Below are 15,912 nucleotides of genomic sequence, written 5' to 3'. Positions count from 1 at the left end.
TAGAAGCAATCTAAGCCAAAAGACTGAGAAATGGTTCACTGATTCCTGTATGGTTTATTATGAAACTATCTTAATAGATAATGATTTAGAGCTAATTGTGAGTAACCAACTCAGCCCTGCCCAGTTTTTGTATGGAGAACCAGATGAGGCACTAATACATAATTGCCTAGAGGTTATAAACTATCAAACTAAAGTAAGAGAGGACCTAACAGATCAACCACTCCAAGGTGGAAAACGATTGTACATCGATGGATCTTCACAGGTAATAAAGGGGCACAGGGTATCGGGGTACGCTATAGTGCATGAAGGGTTGGTGGCCATAGAAAAGAGAAAGTTACCTTCCAACTGGTCAGCCCAAGGTGTGAGTTGTATGCCCTAAAACGAGTTCCGGAAATATTAGCGCAGAAAAGGGGAACAATAGATACAGGACTCAAAATACACTTTTGGAATAGTGCATACCTTTGGAAAAATTTGGGAAGAGAGGGGGCTATTCAATTCAAAGGGAAAGGGACTCATTAATGAAAAATTTCTTTTAGAAGAGTTAGAAACCTTACAATTACCAGAAGAAGTAGCAGTGGTATATATGGTATATGTTAAAGGACACCAAAAAGGGGAGACTCAGAAGGAGCAAAGGAGCAATTTAGCCGATTTAGAAGCTAAAAATGCAAGTGAATGAGAGACAGAAAAACTAATAATAGTATTAACCCCCATAAGAGAAACACAAAAAGTCCCTGTATTCAGAGGGACAGAAGAGGAAGAACTCCTTAAAATAGGAGCCGAGATAACGAAGGGAAGTGGAGATTAGCAGATGGGAGGCAAATGTTGAATAAACCCTTTGCCAGGAAAATGCTGGAAGGCCGACATGGAACAGCACATTGGGGTACAAAAGCACTAAGTGATCAATTTCTAAGGGATTGGGGATGCATAGGAATTTTCAGGATAGCTAAGCAAGTAACTGAACAGTGTGTGATATGTCAACAAGTGAATAAGAAAATCATGAGGAAAACACCCAGAGGAGGGTGAGAACTGCCTTACGGCCCTTCCAAAACATCCAAGTAGACTTTACTGAGCTTCCCCAGGTACAATGGTGGAAGTTTTTGCCAGTGATATTAGGTCACATGACTCATTGGGTAGAGGTGGTACCCACTGTGAAAGCCAATGCCAATGTTGTGAGTAAAACACTTCTAGAATCAATCATTCCCCGATATGGGATGGCAAACAGGATTGATTCAGACAGGGGAACTCATTTCACATTGAAGATATTGCAGAAAGTTGTTCAGGCCCTGGGAGTAAAATGAGAATTACACACTCCATGGCATCCACAGAGTTCTGGTCGGGTTGAGAGAATGAATCAAACTCTTAAAAGAGCTCTAGTTAAGCTCATGATTGAAACCCAAATGTCATGGATAAAATGTCTCCCTTTGGCCTTATTAAGAATTAGAACCCAACCCCAGTCAGATCTGGGGGTGTCACCCTATGAAATGATGTTTGGGTTTCCCTTCCTGACCTCACCCCAGAAGGTGCCACCTATGAGGAAGGGGAAGCCAATGCCAAGAAATCAGTGATGTCTATAGCACAAACCTTAGAAGGGCTAAGACATAAAGGGGCAATTCCTCAAACTACCACCCTGGATTTCAGAATCCATAATATTAATCCTGGGGATTGGGTGATGATTAAGTCATGGAGAGATCAGTCTCTAACTCCCCAGTGGGAAGGTCCCTTTCAGGTACTGCTCACCACCGAATCGGCCGTGCGAACTGCAGAGCGGGGATGGACTCATGGCAACAGAGTCAAAGGCCCAGGAGAAGAACCCAAAGAGTGGACTGTAACATCCAGGCTGGGTGAAACAAGATTGATTCTCAAGCAGAGACTGAGAGACAACCAGGAAAACACCAAGATGGCCAAAACGTAGAGTCAAGCTTCCACCAACCAGCTCGAGAACTGTCTTCCTGTTTTCATGGGTGAGAATTACCAGCATCTGTTGAGGGGAATTACACAAGGGACTGTAAAAGGTAATGGGGCAGCTTCTTTAAGAAAATAAGACAAAGGGAAGAGGGCAAGACCAGGTTGGCCCCTTTGTTTGCTCCCAAGAAGGCTCCATAGCCCTGCTGTGGGTAGCAACCCCGTAGGCATGGTAAGGTAGGGACAAAAGGCCATACCAGACCTCTGTCACTCCTCAGTTGTCTTTTAATTCAACAGGGACTGGAGGGCAGGACCGAGTTGGCCTCTGTACTCACCCCTAAGATACACTGACTATGGGTAGCAGCCACATAGGCACGGTAGATGGGAGTCAAAGCCATACTGGACCTCTGGGATGCCCTTTTGTCCATTCCAAATAAGTGTGTCTAAGGAAAACCTGAGATTTTTTCTCCCGTTCCCACTGTCCTTGCCCACATCAACAGATGCTGGTATGACTCATTCAAGAGAGAGAGAAATTTTTTAACTCAATTGTTTGAACAAAATGACTTACAGAAAAAGAAAATAGGAGTTTGTTATAGATGAGTAATCCTATGGTTGACTCTCACAATTAAGGGGTGAATATTAAATATATGTTAAGAGAAGTTTTGTAGGTGTATAGTTATCCTTCCCCTCCCCTTGCATTGTTATCACAGGATGGCCTCAGTAGTCGGGGCATTTGGGAGGGTCGGCTTGTTACTGTGGCAGCCCCTGACCTCCAATCAAGGTGTGAGACAGTGATCTCCACCACTGGACAGAGAAGAAGGAGTCGATTGACAAGACTTTGGGAGGGGCTGGAGGTATAAAAGACAGAACATCCATTTTGTAGATGAGCACACGGTGACTGAATCCTTTGCTCCTGGTGCTGTATTCTTTTCTTTATTCAGTCTTCTGCTGTATTTTGAAAAGGTCTTAATAAACCATTTAAATTTTTGAAAGCAAAAATTGTTTCTCACATGTGGTTGGGGAATGTGAGGCAAGGTTGTCCACACTGGGTCAGCTCTCAAGGTAAAACTTTCCTAACCTGGCCAGACCTCCTTAGGAGAGACCCTGGATCAATATCAATCACTGAATGCTGCAATCACCTCTTGTATAATAAGAACAGCAATAAAGGCACCCATTAAGATAGGAATTCATTCTTCTTAGAAGCTTTTTGAAATATTTCTCCATAACTGTAAAAGGAAACCTTCTTACTGAACTGAACTACACCACAGGGAAATCAAGGCAGAGCCATGGTTTGTCAGGACTTGCCTGATCCTAATGAGCCCCGTGGTGCATTTGGAGCTGAGCCCTTGAACCTCAGGGCCTGAGAGGAGATTGCACAAACCTTGCCAGGAGTCAAAGGCAAAAGAAAACCCCAAAGTACCTCAAAGCATGAATGGGTCCCACTGAGGTCCATCCCCAACACAGGCTCCTCATGGACTCCTTGAAAGAGAGAATTGAGGGCCAGGATGGCACAAAAACTTCTCAGAGACTCAGTGTAGAAAGGAAAATCCAAAGTACCTTAAAAACCTCGAGTATCTCAAAGTATTAATGAGCCCCACTGAGTGTCAGTACAAAGCTCTCCAGGGACCCATTAAAGCAGATAATTGGGGCCATGATTGCACAAACCTCTCACAGAGTCTGGATCAAAAGGGAAACACCAAGTACCTTAAAATAACTGAAGTACCTTGAAGCATTAATGAGCCCCACTGAGTGTTGTTACTGACAAAGCCTCTCCAGGGACTAATTACAGCAGATAATTGGAGGCCATGATTGCACAAACCTCTCAGAGACTCCAAGGCAAAAGCCAAACCCGAAATTTTGGGTTCGTTGATGGTCATCGGTGGTCATTGGTGGTCATTGATGGTCATTGGTGGTCATTGATGGTCATTGATGGTTATTGATGGTCACTGATGGTCATTGATGGCCATTGATCATCGTTGATGGTCATTGATGGCCACTGATGGTCACAGATGTTCATCAATGGTCATTGATGGCCTTTGATGGTTGCTGAAGGTCACTGATGGTCACTGATGGTCCCTGATGGTCATCGATGGCCGTTGATGGCTGCTGATGGTCACTGATGGTCACTGATGGTCACTGATGGCTGTTGATAATCATTGATTGTCATGGATGGTCATTGACAGTTGTTGATGGTCACAGACGGCCATTGGTGGTCGTGATGGTCGTTCATAGCTGTTGATGGTTGTTGATGACCATTAGCGATCATTGATGATCATTGATGGTCATCGATGGTCATTGATGATCATTGATGGGCACTGATGGTTATCGATGGTCATCAATGGTCATCGATGGTCATCGGTGGTCGTCTATGGTCATTGATTGCTGCTGATGGTCATTGATGGCCGTTGATGGTCATCAATGGGCATTGAGGACTGTTGATGACCATTAGTGGTCACTGATGGCCATTGGTTGCTGTTGATGGTCACTGATGGTCATTGATGATCATTGATGGCCCTTGATGGTCACTGATGGTCACTGATGGTCACTCATGGTCATTGATGGTCATTGATGGTCACTCATGGTCATTGATGGTCATTGATGGTCATTGATGGTCATTGATGGCCATTGACAGTCATTGCTGGTCATTGATGGCCATTGGTTGTTGTTGATGGTCATTGATGGTCACTGATGGTCACTGATAGTCATTATGGCCGTTGATGGTCACTGACAGTCATCGATGGCCATTGATGGTCACTGATGGTCATTGATGGTCACTGATGGTCATCGATGGTCACTAATGGTCATTGACGGCCATTGAAGGCTGTTGAGGACCATTAGTGGTCATTCATGGCCATTGATGGTCACTGATGGCCTTTGATGGTCATTCATGACAGTTGATGGCCATTAATGGTCACTGATGGTCATTGGTTGTTGTTGATGGTCATTGATGGTCACTGATGGCCATTGATGGTCACTCATGGTCATTGATGGTCATAGATGGTCATTGATGGCCATTGACGGTCATTGATGGTCATTAATGGTCATTCATGACAGTTGATGGCCATTGATGGTCACTGATGGCCATCGATGACCATTAGTGGTCATTCACAGCCATTGCTGACCATGGCTGACCATCAATGGTCATCGATGCCAATTCATGCTCATTGATGGTCACTGATGGTCACTCATGGCTGTCAATGGCCACCAGTGGTCATCGATGACCGCTGCTGCTCCCTTGAGTGTCCAGCAGGGGTGGCCGAAGCCTTTTGTCCACTCAGTGTCCAGTGGTCATCGAGACCTCCTGTCCTCCTGCTGTCCTGTGGTCATCGAGGCCTTTCCACCATGGAGTGGCCGGTGGTGGCCGAAGCACCGGCCATGCCCAGGACAGAGTGGGTGGAGCCTTTTCCAGCTGTTCCTGGGTGGTTTCCAGCGGTTTTCCAGCCGTTTCCAGAAGTTTCCAGACGTTCTCCAGATGTTCTCCAGGTGTTCTCCCGTCCCGAAACCGTCCTCACGCCGCACCGCCGTAAAGCGAGCACTCGCGACAACATGGCGCCGCGCTGCTCGCCTCGGTGTATCCCATCATACACCGCGCGCGCTGCCAAGGCAACGGGGCGCGGCCGCTTTTGTGCCTCGGTATATCCCAGCATGCCCCGCGCCGCCGCCATTCCCGGCAGCCCCCGCGCCGCCCTCAGCAGCCGCCGCCGCCGCTTCTCCGGTGAGTGCCGGGATGGCGGGAAGGGACGGGGGAGGGAAATCCCACCGGGACCGGGATCACCGGGGAGGCCCCGGGATCCGCCGGCATCCGCCGGGACCGCGCTGAGCTCCGGTGTCGCCCGCAGGTCCCGGATCCCCCCGCGCCCAGCTGAGGAAATGGTGAGGGAACGGCTCCCCCCCCCCCCCATCCCCGGGGTGGGAATGGAACCGGCCGGGCCCGAACCCCTCCCTGACCCCCCCCATCCTGCGGGAATGGAACCGGCCGGGCCCGGAGCGCCCGGTTCGGCCCCAGTTCGGCCCAGTTCGGCCCCAGTATGGCCCAGTTCATCCCAGTTCATCCCAGTATGGCCCAGTTCGGCCCCAGTTCATCCCAGTATGGCCCAGTTCGGCCCAGTATGGCCCAGTTCGGCCCCAGTTCATCCCAGTATGGCCCAGTTCGGCCCAGTATGGCCCAGTTCGGCCCCAGTTCGGCCCAGTTAATCCCAGTGACTTCCCAGTCCCTCCCAGTATGGTCCCAGTTCATCCCAGTTCCCTCCCAGTCCCTCCCAGTATGGCCCTGTAACGTCCCAGTCTGGCCCAGTCTGTCCCAGTCTGTCCCAGTATGTCCCAGTATGTCCCAGCTCCATTCCCAGTCTGTCCCAGTCCCTCCCACTCCATCCCAGTCCCTCCCAGTTTGCCCCAGTCCCTCCCAGTTTATCCCAGTTTATCCCAGTCCATCCCAGTCCCTCCCAGTTTGCCCCAGTCCCTCCCAGTTTATCCCAGTTTGCCCCAGTTTGCCCCAGTCCCTCCCAGTTTGCCCAGTTTGCCCCAGTTTATCCCAGTTTGCCCCAGTCCCTCCCAGTTTATCCCAGTTTATCCCAGTTTATCCCAGTTTATCCCAGTTTGCCCCAGTCCCTCCCAGTTTATCCCAGTTTATCCCAGTTTATCCCAGTTTATCCCAGTTTGCCCAGTTTGCCCCAGTTTATCCCAGTTTACCCAGTTTATCCCAGTTTATCCCAGTTTGCCCCAGTCCCTCCCAGTCCCTCCCAGTTTATCCCAGTTTATCCCAGTCCCTCCCAGTTTATCCCAGTTTACCCAGTTTACCCAGTTTATCCCAGTTTATCCCAGTTTGCCCAGTTTGCCCCAGTTTATCCCAGTTTATCCCAGTTTATCCCAGTTTGCCCAGTTTATCCCAGTTTGCCCAGTTTGCCCAGTTTATCCCAGTTTACCCAGTTTATCCCAGTTTGCCCAGTTTGCCCAGTTTATCCCAGTTTATCCCAGTTTATCCCAGTTTATCCCAGTTTGCCCAGTTTATCCCAGTTTGCCCAGTTTGCCCAGTTTATCCCAGTTTACCCAGTTTATCCCAGTTTGCCGCGCTCTGTCCCAGCACGGGCGGCTCAAGCTCCGCCCCCCGGACGCGGCGCGGCGCCGGCAGCGCGAGGAGAAACTGAGGCACTACCGGGAGAGCATGGCCGCCCTGCTGGGGGTACTGGTTTGGACTGGTTTGGACTGGGAATGGGGCTGGGGTTACTGGTTTGTACTGGTTTGGACTGGTTTGTACTGGTTTGGACTGGGAGTGGGGCTGGGGGTACTGGTTTGTACTGGTTTGTACTGGGAGGGACTGGGAATGGGGCTGGGGGTACTGGTTTGTACTGGTTTGGACTGGGAGTGGGGCTGGGGGTACTGGTTTGTACTGGTTTGGACTGGTTTGGACTGGGAATGGGGCTGGGGGTACTGGTTTGGACTGGTTTGGACTGGGAGTGGGGCTGGGGGTACTGGTTTGTACTGGTTTGTACTGGGAGTGGGGCTGGGGGTACTGGTTTGTACTGGGAATGGGGCTGGGGGTACTGGTTTGTACTGGTTTGTACTGGTTTGGACTGGGAGTGGGGCTGGGGGGTACTGGTTTGTACTAGTTTGGACTGGGAATGGGGCTGGGGGTACTGGTTTGTACTGGTTTGTACTGGGAGGGAACTGGGAGTGGGGCTGGGGGTACTGGTTTGGACTGGGAGGGACTGGGAGGGACTGGGAATGGGGCTGGGGGTACTGGTTTGTACTGGTTTGTACTGGGAGGGAACTGGGAGTGGGGGCTGGGGGTACTGGTTTGTACTGGGAGGGACTGGGGGTACTGGTTTGTACTGGGAGGGACTGGGAGGGACTGGGGCTACTGGTTTGTACTGGTTTGTACTGGGAGGGAACTGGGAGGGACTGGTTTGGGCTTTGGAGTTACTGGGAGGAGACTGGGCCATACTGGTTTATACTGGGAGGGACTGGGGCGGCGCGGAGGCCATGGAGGTGTTGCTGGGGTTACTGGTTTGTACTGGTTTGTACTGGGATGGGGTTTGGGGGCACTGGTTTATACTGGGATGGAACTGGGAGGGAACTGGGAGGGGATTTGGGGTTACTGGGATGGACTGGGATGGACTGGGAGGGGATTTGGGGTTACTGGTTTATACTGGGATGGACTGGGAGGGACTGGTTTGGGGTTACTGGGAGGAGACTGGGCCATACTGGTTTATACTGGGAGGGGCTGGGGGGAACTGGGAGGGACTGGGAGGGAACTGGGATGGGGTTTGGGGTTACTGGTTTGTACTGGGATGGGGTTTGGGGTTACTGGTTTGTACTGGGATGGGGTTTGGGGTTACTGGTTTGTACTGGGAGAGGGTTTGGGGTTACTGGTTTGTACTGGGAGTTACCGGTTTAAACTGGGAGGGACTGGGAGGGGATTTGGGGGTTACTGGTTTATACTGGTTTGTACTGGTTTATACTGGGAGGGGATGTGGGGGCACTGGGAGGTCACTGGGCCATACTGGTTTATACTGGGGGTCACTGGGGTGGGACTGGGAGGGACTGGGATGGGGCTTGGGTTTTACTGGTTTATACTGGTCCGTACTGGTCCATACTGGTCCATACTGGTCCGTACTGGTCCGTACTGGTTTATACTGGTCCGTACTGGTCCGCATACTGGTTTATACTGGTCCGTACTGGTTTATACTGGTCCGTACTGGTCCGTACTGGTCCATACTGGTCCGTACTGGTTTATACTGGTCCGTACTGGTCCATACTGGTCTATACTGGTCCACACTGGTCCATACTGGTCCGTACTGGTTTATACTGGTCCGTACTGGTTTCAGGGCGTCCCCCGCCCCAGGTGCTGTCCCTGACCGCTCGGTGCTGGCCGCCAACCCCGACGTGGGCACCTGCTGGAACCTGCGGCGCCCGCGGCTGCCCGCGCGCGGGAGGAGACTGGTTTGTACTGGTTTATACTGGTTTGGACTGGTTTGTACTGGTTTGGACTGGTTTATACTGGTTTGGACTGGTTTATACTGGTTTGGACTGGTTTATACTGGTTTGGGCTGGTTTGGACTAGGAGGGCTGGGTTGGACTGGGAGGGCGCTGGGAAGGGTCTGGAGTGGGGAAGAAAGGGTTAAAAGGGGGTTGGGGTTACTGGTTTGTACTGGTTTGTACTGGTTTATACTGGTTTGGACTGGGTGGTACTGGTTTGTACTGGTTTATACTGGTTTTTACCACTTATACTGGTTTATACTGGTCCATACTGGTTTATACTGGTCCATACTGGTCCATACTGGTTTATACTGGTCCATACTGGTCCATACTGGTCCCTACTGGTTTATAATGGTCTCTACCAGTTGGTCTTACACTGGTTTATACTGGTTTATACTGGTTTTTGCCATTTTTTACTGGGTTTTGCCATTTTTTTCTGCTTTTTTTCATCTTTACTGGTTTATACTGGTCCATACTGGTTTCTACTGGTCTAAACTGGTTTATACTGGTTTGCCTTATATTTTTTTACTTTTTTTGTACTGGTTTTTTACTGGTTTATACTGGTTTTTACTGGTTTTTACCACTTATACTGGTCCATACTGGTTCATACGGGTCCATACTGGTTTATACTGGTCCATACTGGTCTACAATCATCTCTATGAGTTTATCTTATACTGGTTCTTACTGGTTCATACTGGTTTTTACTGGTTTTTTGCTATTTTTTCTGGTTTTTACCACCTATACTGGTCCATACTGGTTTATACTGGTCCGTACTGGTTTATACTGGTCTGAACTGGTTTATACTGGTCCGTACTGGTTCATACTGGTTTATACTGGTCTGAACTGGTCTATACTGGTTTTTCTTACAGATTTTTTACCATTTTATACTGGTTTTTACTGGTTTTTGCCACTTTTTTCTGGTTTTTAGCACCCATACTGGTCCGTACTGGTTTATACTGGTTTGTACTGGTTTTTACCAGTTATACCGGTCCATACTGGTTTGTACTGGTCCATACTGGTTTTTACTGGCCTATAATGATCTACAGTCGTCTCCACGTGTTTATCTCACACTGGTTCTTACTGGTTTATACTGGTTTTCATTAACTTTTACCGCTATTTTCTGCTTTTTTCCACCGATGCCGGTCCATACTGGTTTGTACTGGTTTGTACTGGTTTGTACTGGTTTGTACCGGTTCCAGGGTCCCCTCGGAGCTGTCCTTCGTGGCCCAGTGCCTGGGGGTGAACCCCAAATCCTACGGGGCCTGGCACCACCGGGCTGGGTGCTGGGCCAGGCCGGGGCCCCCTGCTGGCCGGGAGGAGCTGGCGCTGTGCGACGCGCTGCTGGCGGCCCGACCCGCAACTGTGAGTGCTGGGAGCGACTGGTTTGTACTGGGATATACTGGGATATACTGGGATGGGACTGGGATGGACTGGGAGCGACTGGTTTGTACTGGGACGGACTGGGATATACTGGGATGGGACTGGGATGGACTGGGATGGACTGGGATGGGACTGGGAGGGACTGGGATGGGACTGGGATGGACTGGGATGGGACTGGGAGGGACTGGGATGGACTGGGATGGGACTGGGATGGACTGGGACGGACTGGGATGGACTGGGAGGGACTGGGAGGGACTGGGAGGGACTGGGATGGACTGGGAGGGACTGGGATGGACTGGGATGGACTGGGATGGACTGGGAGGGACTGGGAGGGACTGGGAGGGACTGGGAGGGACTGGGAGGGACTGGGAGGGACTGGGACGGACTGGGAGGGACTGGGATGGGCTGGGAGGGACTGGGACGGACTGGGATGGGACTGGGGTGGGACTGGGATGGACTGGGATGGACTGGGAGGGACTGGGATGGACTGGGACAGACTGGGAACGGACTGGGAACGGACTGGGACGGACTGGGATGGGCTGGGACGGACTGGGATGGACTGTGAGGGACTGGGATGGACTGGGATGGACTGGGATGGACTGGGATGGACTGGGAATGGACTGGGACGGACTGGGAGGGACTGGGAGGGACTGGGATGGACTGGGATGGACTGGGAATGGACTGGGACGGACTGGGAGGGACTGGGAGGGACTGGGATGGACTGGGATGGACTGGGATGGGGTCCTGGGGGCGCTAGGGTGTACTGGTTATACTGGGGTGGGTCACTGGTTTGTACTGGGATAGACTGGGATGGGGTCCTGGGGGCTTGGGGGTCACTGGTTATACTGGGATGGGTCACTGGTTTGTACTGGGATAGGGCTGGGGTCACTGGTTTGTACTGGGAGAGGGAATTGGGGCTGTGTGTGAGCGCCCCCAGCTGGCCAGGAGGACCTGGTGGCCCAGTGTGAGTTGTACTGGGTTATACTGGTTTGTACTGGGATGAGGTTCTGGTGGTTACAGGGTTATACTGGGTTATACTGGGATGGGGTTCTGGGGTCACTGGGTTGTACTGGTTTATACTGGGTTATACTGGGAGGGAGCCGGACCCACTGGGCGCAAGTTCTGGGGCTGCTGGGCTTACTGGTTTATACTGGGATGGGGGCTGGGATGTACTGGGCTTACTGGTTTATACTGGGATGGGGGCGGGGATGTACTGGGCTTACTGGTTTATACTGGGATGGAGCCTGGGATGTACTGGGCTTACTGGTTTGTACTGGGATGGGGGCGTGGGATGTACTGGGCTTACTGGTTTATACTGGGATGGGGGGCGTGGGATGTACTGGGCTTACTGGTTTATACTGGGAGCTGCTGCTACAACCCTCAGGGGCTCTGGGGCGTTCCCAGTCCTTACTGGTTTGTACTGGTGCCCTCCCAGTATAAAGCTGGTAAATCTAGGATCCACTAGACCACACTGGGAATGGGTTTGGGTGCATGAAGCCTTACTGGTTTATACTGGGAGCTGCTGTTACAAGCCTGAGGGGCTCTGGGGCGGTTCCCAGTCCTTACTGGTTTGTACTGGTGCCCTCCCAGTCCACGCCTGGGAGCACCGGGCGGGCTCTGGTGGCCCGATCAGGAGCCCGAGGCCGAGCTGGCCTGCGCCGGGGCCCTGCTGAGCCGCGACTTCTCCAACTTCGGCCTGGCACCACCGGCTGCGGCTGCTGGCGCCACCACGCGGGGCGAGGCGAGGCGCGCGGCCCCCGAGAGGCTGAAGGAAGGTGAGAGATTCCCGGAAAAGGGCACGGAATTGGGGAAATCCCAAAAATTTATGGGGGTGAACATAGAGAGGGGGTTGGGGTGGGTGGGGAGAGCTGGAGTCCAAAATTCTCCATGTAGTTTAATGGGGTAGACCTGGTGTCCAAAAATCCCATTGACTTTAATGGGGTAGACTTGGTGTCTCTAAATTCCTATTGGCTTTAATGGGGTAGACCTGTTGTCCCTAAAGCCCCATTGAATTTCATGGGGTAGACCTGGTGTCCCTAAACCCCCTTTGACTTTAATGGGGTAGACCTGGTGTCCCTAAATCCCCATTGACTTTAATGGGGTAGACCTGGTGTCTCTAAATTCCTATTGGCTTTAATGGGGTAGACCTGTTGTCCCTAAAGCCCCATTGAATTTCATGGGGTAGACCTGGTGTCCCTAAATCCCCCTTTGACTTTAATGGGGTAGACCTGGTGTCCCTAAATCCCCATTGACTTTAATGGGGTAGACCTGGTGTCTCTAAAGCCCCATTGGCTTTCATGGGGTAGACCTGGTGTCCATAAATTCCCATCCACTTTCATGGGGTAGACCTGGTGTCCAAAATTCTCCATTGATTTCAATGGGGGTAGACCTGGTGTCACTAAATCTTCACTGAATTCAATGGGGTAGATCTGGTGTCCCTAAATCCTTACTGGCTTTAATGGCACGGACCTGGTGTTCCTAAATCCCTTTTGGCTTTAATAGTGGTAGATCTGGTGTCCAAAAATCCCTTTGACTTCAATGGGGTAGACTTGCTGTTTTTTAATCTCCATTGACTTTAATGGGTAGACCTGGTGTCGTTTAATCCCCATTGGAGTCAATGGGGGTAGACCTGTTGTCCCTAAAGCTCCATTGGCTTTAATGGGGTAGACCTGGTGTCCAAAATTCTCCGTTGATTTTTAATGGGGCAGACCTGGTGTCCCTAAATCCCCATTGGCTTTAATGGGGTAGACCTGGTGTCCAAAATTCTCTATTGATTTTTAATGGGGTAGACCTGGTGTCCAAAATCCCCATTGATTTCAAAGGGGTAGACCTGGTGTCCAAAATTCTCCATTGACTTTAATGGGGTAGACCTGGTATTCTAAATTCCTCATTGACTTCAATGGGTAGACCTGGTGTCCCATTTATCCCAGTCACTTTAATGGGGTAGACCTGGTGTGCTAAAATCTCTATTGACTTGGATGGGGTCACTAAATCCTGGTGTCACTAAATCCTCATTGGGATAAATGGGGGAGACCTGGTGTCCCTAAATCCCCATTGAATTTAATGGCATAGACCTGATGTCCCCAAATCCCCATTGGTTTCAATGGGTAGACCTGTTGTCCTAAATTCTCCATTGACTTTAATGGCATAGACCTGGTGTCCAAAATCCCCATTGACTTCAATGGGGTAGACCTGGTGTCCCTAAATCCCCATTGACTTTAATGGGGTAGACCTGGTGTCCCTAAATCCCCATTGACTTTAATGGGGTAGACCTGGTGTCCCTAAATCTCCATTCACTTTAATGGGGGTAGACCTGGTGTCCCAAAATCTCCATTCACTTTAATGGGGTAGACCTGGTGTCCTTACAATCCCCATTACCTTCACTGAGTAAGACCTGACCTCCCACAGACCTGGGCACCCCCATTGAGATTTTGGGGTGCCCTTTTTGCCCTCTGAGATTTTGGGGTGCCCCCTTTGTCCCCCCCAGAGCTGGAGCTGGTGCAGAACGCCGTGTTCACCGACCCCACGGACCAAAGCGCCTGGGTGTACCTGCGCTGCATCCTCTCCCGAGGTAACCCCGGCTTCCCTCCCACCCATGGGGCTCTCACCTGGAGTTTTGGGGTGCCCCCTGAATGTTGGGGTGCCCCCTGACAGCTCCCCCACCTCCGAGGGTCATCTGTGTCCACGTGGACCGCGAGGACGCGACGCTGGCCGTCATCTTCTCCCGGCCTGTCAAGGTGAGTGGGGACATCTGGGAACCCCAGAAATCACCTGGGCACATCTGGATTGCCCCCAAAATCACCTGGGTACCCCTCAAAATCACCTGGGTGCCGCCAAAATCATCTGAATGTCTCCAAAAATCACATGGATCACCCTGAAAAAATCACCTGAATCCCCCCTAAAAATCACCTAGACACAGCTGGATCCCCCCAAAACATGACCTGGGTACCCCCAAAATCACCTGAATACACCTAGTTGCCCCAAAAAAATCACCTGGATGCCCCCTAAAAATCACCTGGATACATCTGGCTATCCCCAAAAAGCTCTGAGATCCCCCCCAGAATCTCCTGGGTACCCACAAAATCATCTGGATCACCCAAAACCCCCCAAACTGGTGGGCCTGAATCCCCTTTACTTCGACTGGGTAGACCTGGCATCCCAAAATCCCATTGACTTTAATCAGGGTAGACCTGGTGTCCCTGGATCCCCATTCACTTTAACAGGGGTAGATCTGGTGCCCCTAAATCGCTTTGATTTCAATGCAGGTAGGCCTGTTGTTTCTAAATCCCCTGTGACTTTCATGGGGGGTAGACCTGGTGTCCATAAGTCCCCATTCACTTTAATGGGGTAGACTTGGTGTCCATAATTCCCCTTTGACTTTAATGGGGTAGACCTGGTGTCCATAAGTCCCCATTCACTTTAATGGGGTAGACCTGGTGTCCCTAAATCCCCATTGACTTCAATGGGGGTAGACCTGCTGTCCCTAAATTCCCATTCACTTTAATGGGTAGACCTGTTGTCTGCAAATTCCCATTGAATTCAATGGGGTAGACCTGGTGTCCCCTAACTCCCCATTGACTTCAATGGGGGTAGACCTGGTGTCTGTAAATCCCCATTCTATTTAGTGGGGTAGACCTGGTCTCCCAAAATCCCACAGACTTCAATGGGTAGACCTGGTGTTCTGTTTATCCCCATTTATCCCCAGTAAACCTTCCCAGTGCTCCCAGTCACCCCAGTGCTCCTCCTTAGCCACTCCCAGTGCTCACAAGGAATAGCTCCCAGTTCAACAAATTTGCCCTCCCAGTGCTCCCAGTATCCCCTCCCAGTGCTCCTGGTTTGTCCAGTTTCCTCCTTCTCCCCCCTCCCAGTGTTTCCAGATCCCCCCCAGTGGTTCGATTTCCTCTCCTAGTGCTTCCCCTTAGCCCTTTCCAGTGCCCCCAGTTTAACCAGTAACCTTTCCCAATCAAGCTTTTATTAATGGATAAATCTGGTGTCCCTAAATCCCCATTGGGTTTAATGGGGGCAGACCTGGTGTCCCTAAACCCCAATTGATTTAAATAGGGGAAGACCTGTTGCCTATAAATCACCATTGACTTCAATGGGGTAGACCTGGTGTCCCTAAATCCCCATTGATTTCTGTGGGGTAGACCTGTTATTCTTAAATCCCCATTGACTTTAATGGGGTAGACCTGGTGTACTTTAATCCCCATTGGTTTTAATGGGGGTAGACATGGTGTCCAAAATTCCCCATTGGCTTTAATGGGGTAGACCTGGTGTCCAAAAATCTCCATTGGCTTTTAATGGGGGTAGACCTGGTGTCCTAAATCCCTATTGGTTTTAATGGGGTACACTTCATGTCCTTAAATTCCCATTGGCTCCAATGGGGTTAGACCTGTGTTCCTAAATCCTCATTGGTTTTAATGGGGTTAGACCTGGTGTTCCTAAATCCCCATTGACTTTAATGGGGTAGACCTGGTGTCAGTAATTCTCCATTACCTTCAATGGGATAGACCTGTTATCTATAAATCCCCATTGAATTCAACAGGGTAGACCTGGTGTCCAAAAATCCCCATTGGTTTTAATGGGGTAGACCTGGTGTCCCTAAATCCCCCCTTGACTTTAATGGAGTAGACCTGGTGTCCAAGAATCCCCATT

The 15,912-nt window shown here is 50.7% G+C and overlaps 2 long non-coding RNA genes across 2 annotated transcripts; both read left to right on the top strand.

The window, feature by feature from the left end:
* Positions 1-5,580: 5,580 nt before the first annotated feature.
* On the top strand, positions 5,581-8,790 carry LOC115915940. The gene is made up of 4 exons (XR_004061552.1): positions 5,581-5,617; positions 5,742-5,775; positions 6,983-7,081; positions 8,727-8,790. It is a non-coding gene; the product is annotated as an uncharacterized LOC115915940 (long non-coding RNA).
* A 3,221-nt stretch (positions 8,791-12,011) lies between these two features.
* LOC115915939 lies at positions 12,012-13,998 on the top strand. The gene is made up of 3 exons (XR_004061551.1): positions 12,012-12,032; positions 13,745-13,828; positions 13,912-13,998. It is a non-coding gene; the product is annotated as an uncharacterized LOC115915939 (long non-coding RNA).
* The last annotated feature ends 1,914 nt before the right edge of the window (positions 13,999-15,912 follow it).

The sequence above is a fragment of the Camarhynchus parvulus genome, unplaced genomic scaffold (genome assembly GCF_901933205.1).
Source record: "Camarhynchus parvulus unplaced genomic scaffold, STF_HiC, whole genome shotgun sequence".
In the NCBI taxonomy this organism is placed as follows: Eukaryota; Metazoa; Chordata; class Aves; order Passeriformes; family Thraupidae; genus Camarhynchus; species Camarhynchus parvulus.
The sequence above is the reverse complement of the archived record's forward strand: the minus strand, read 5'-3'. Positions and strand labels throughout refer to the sequence as shown.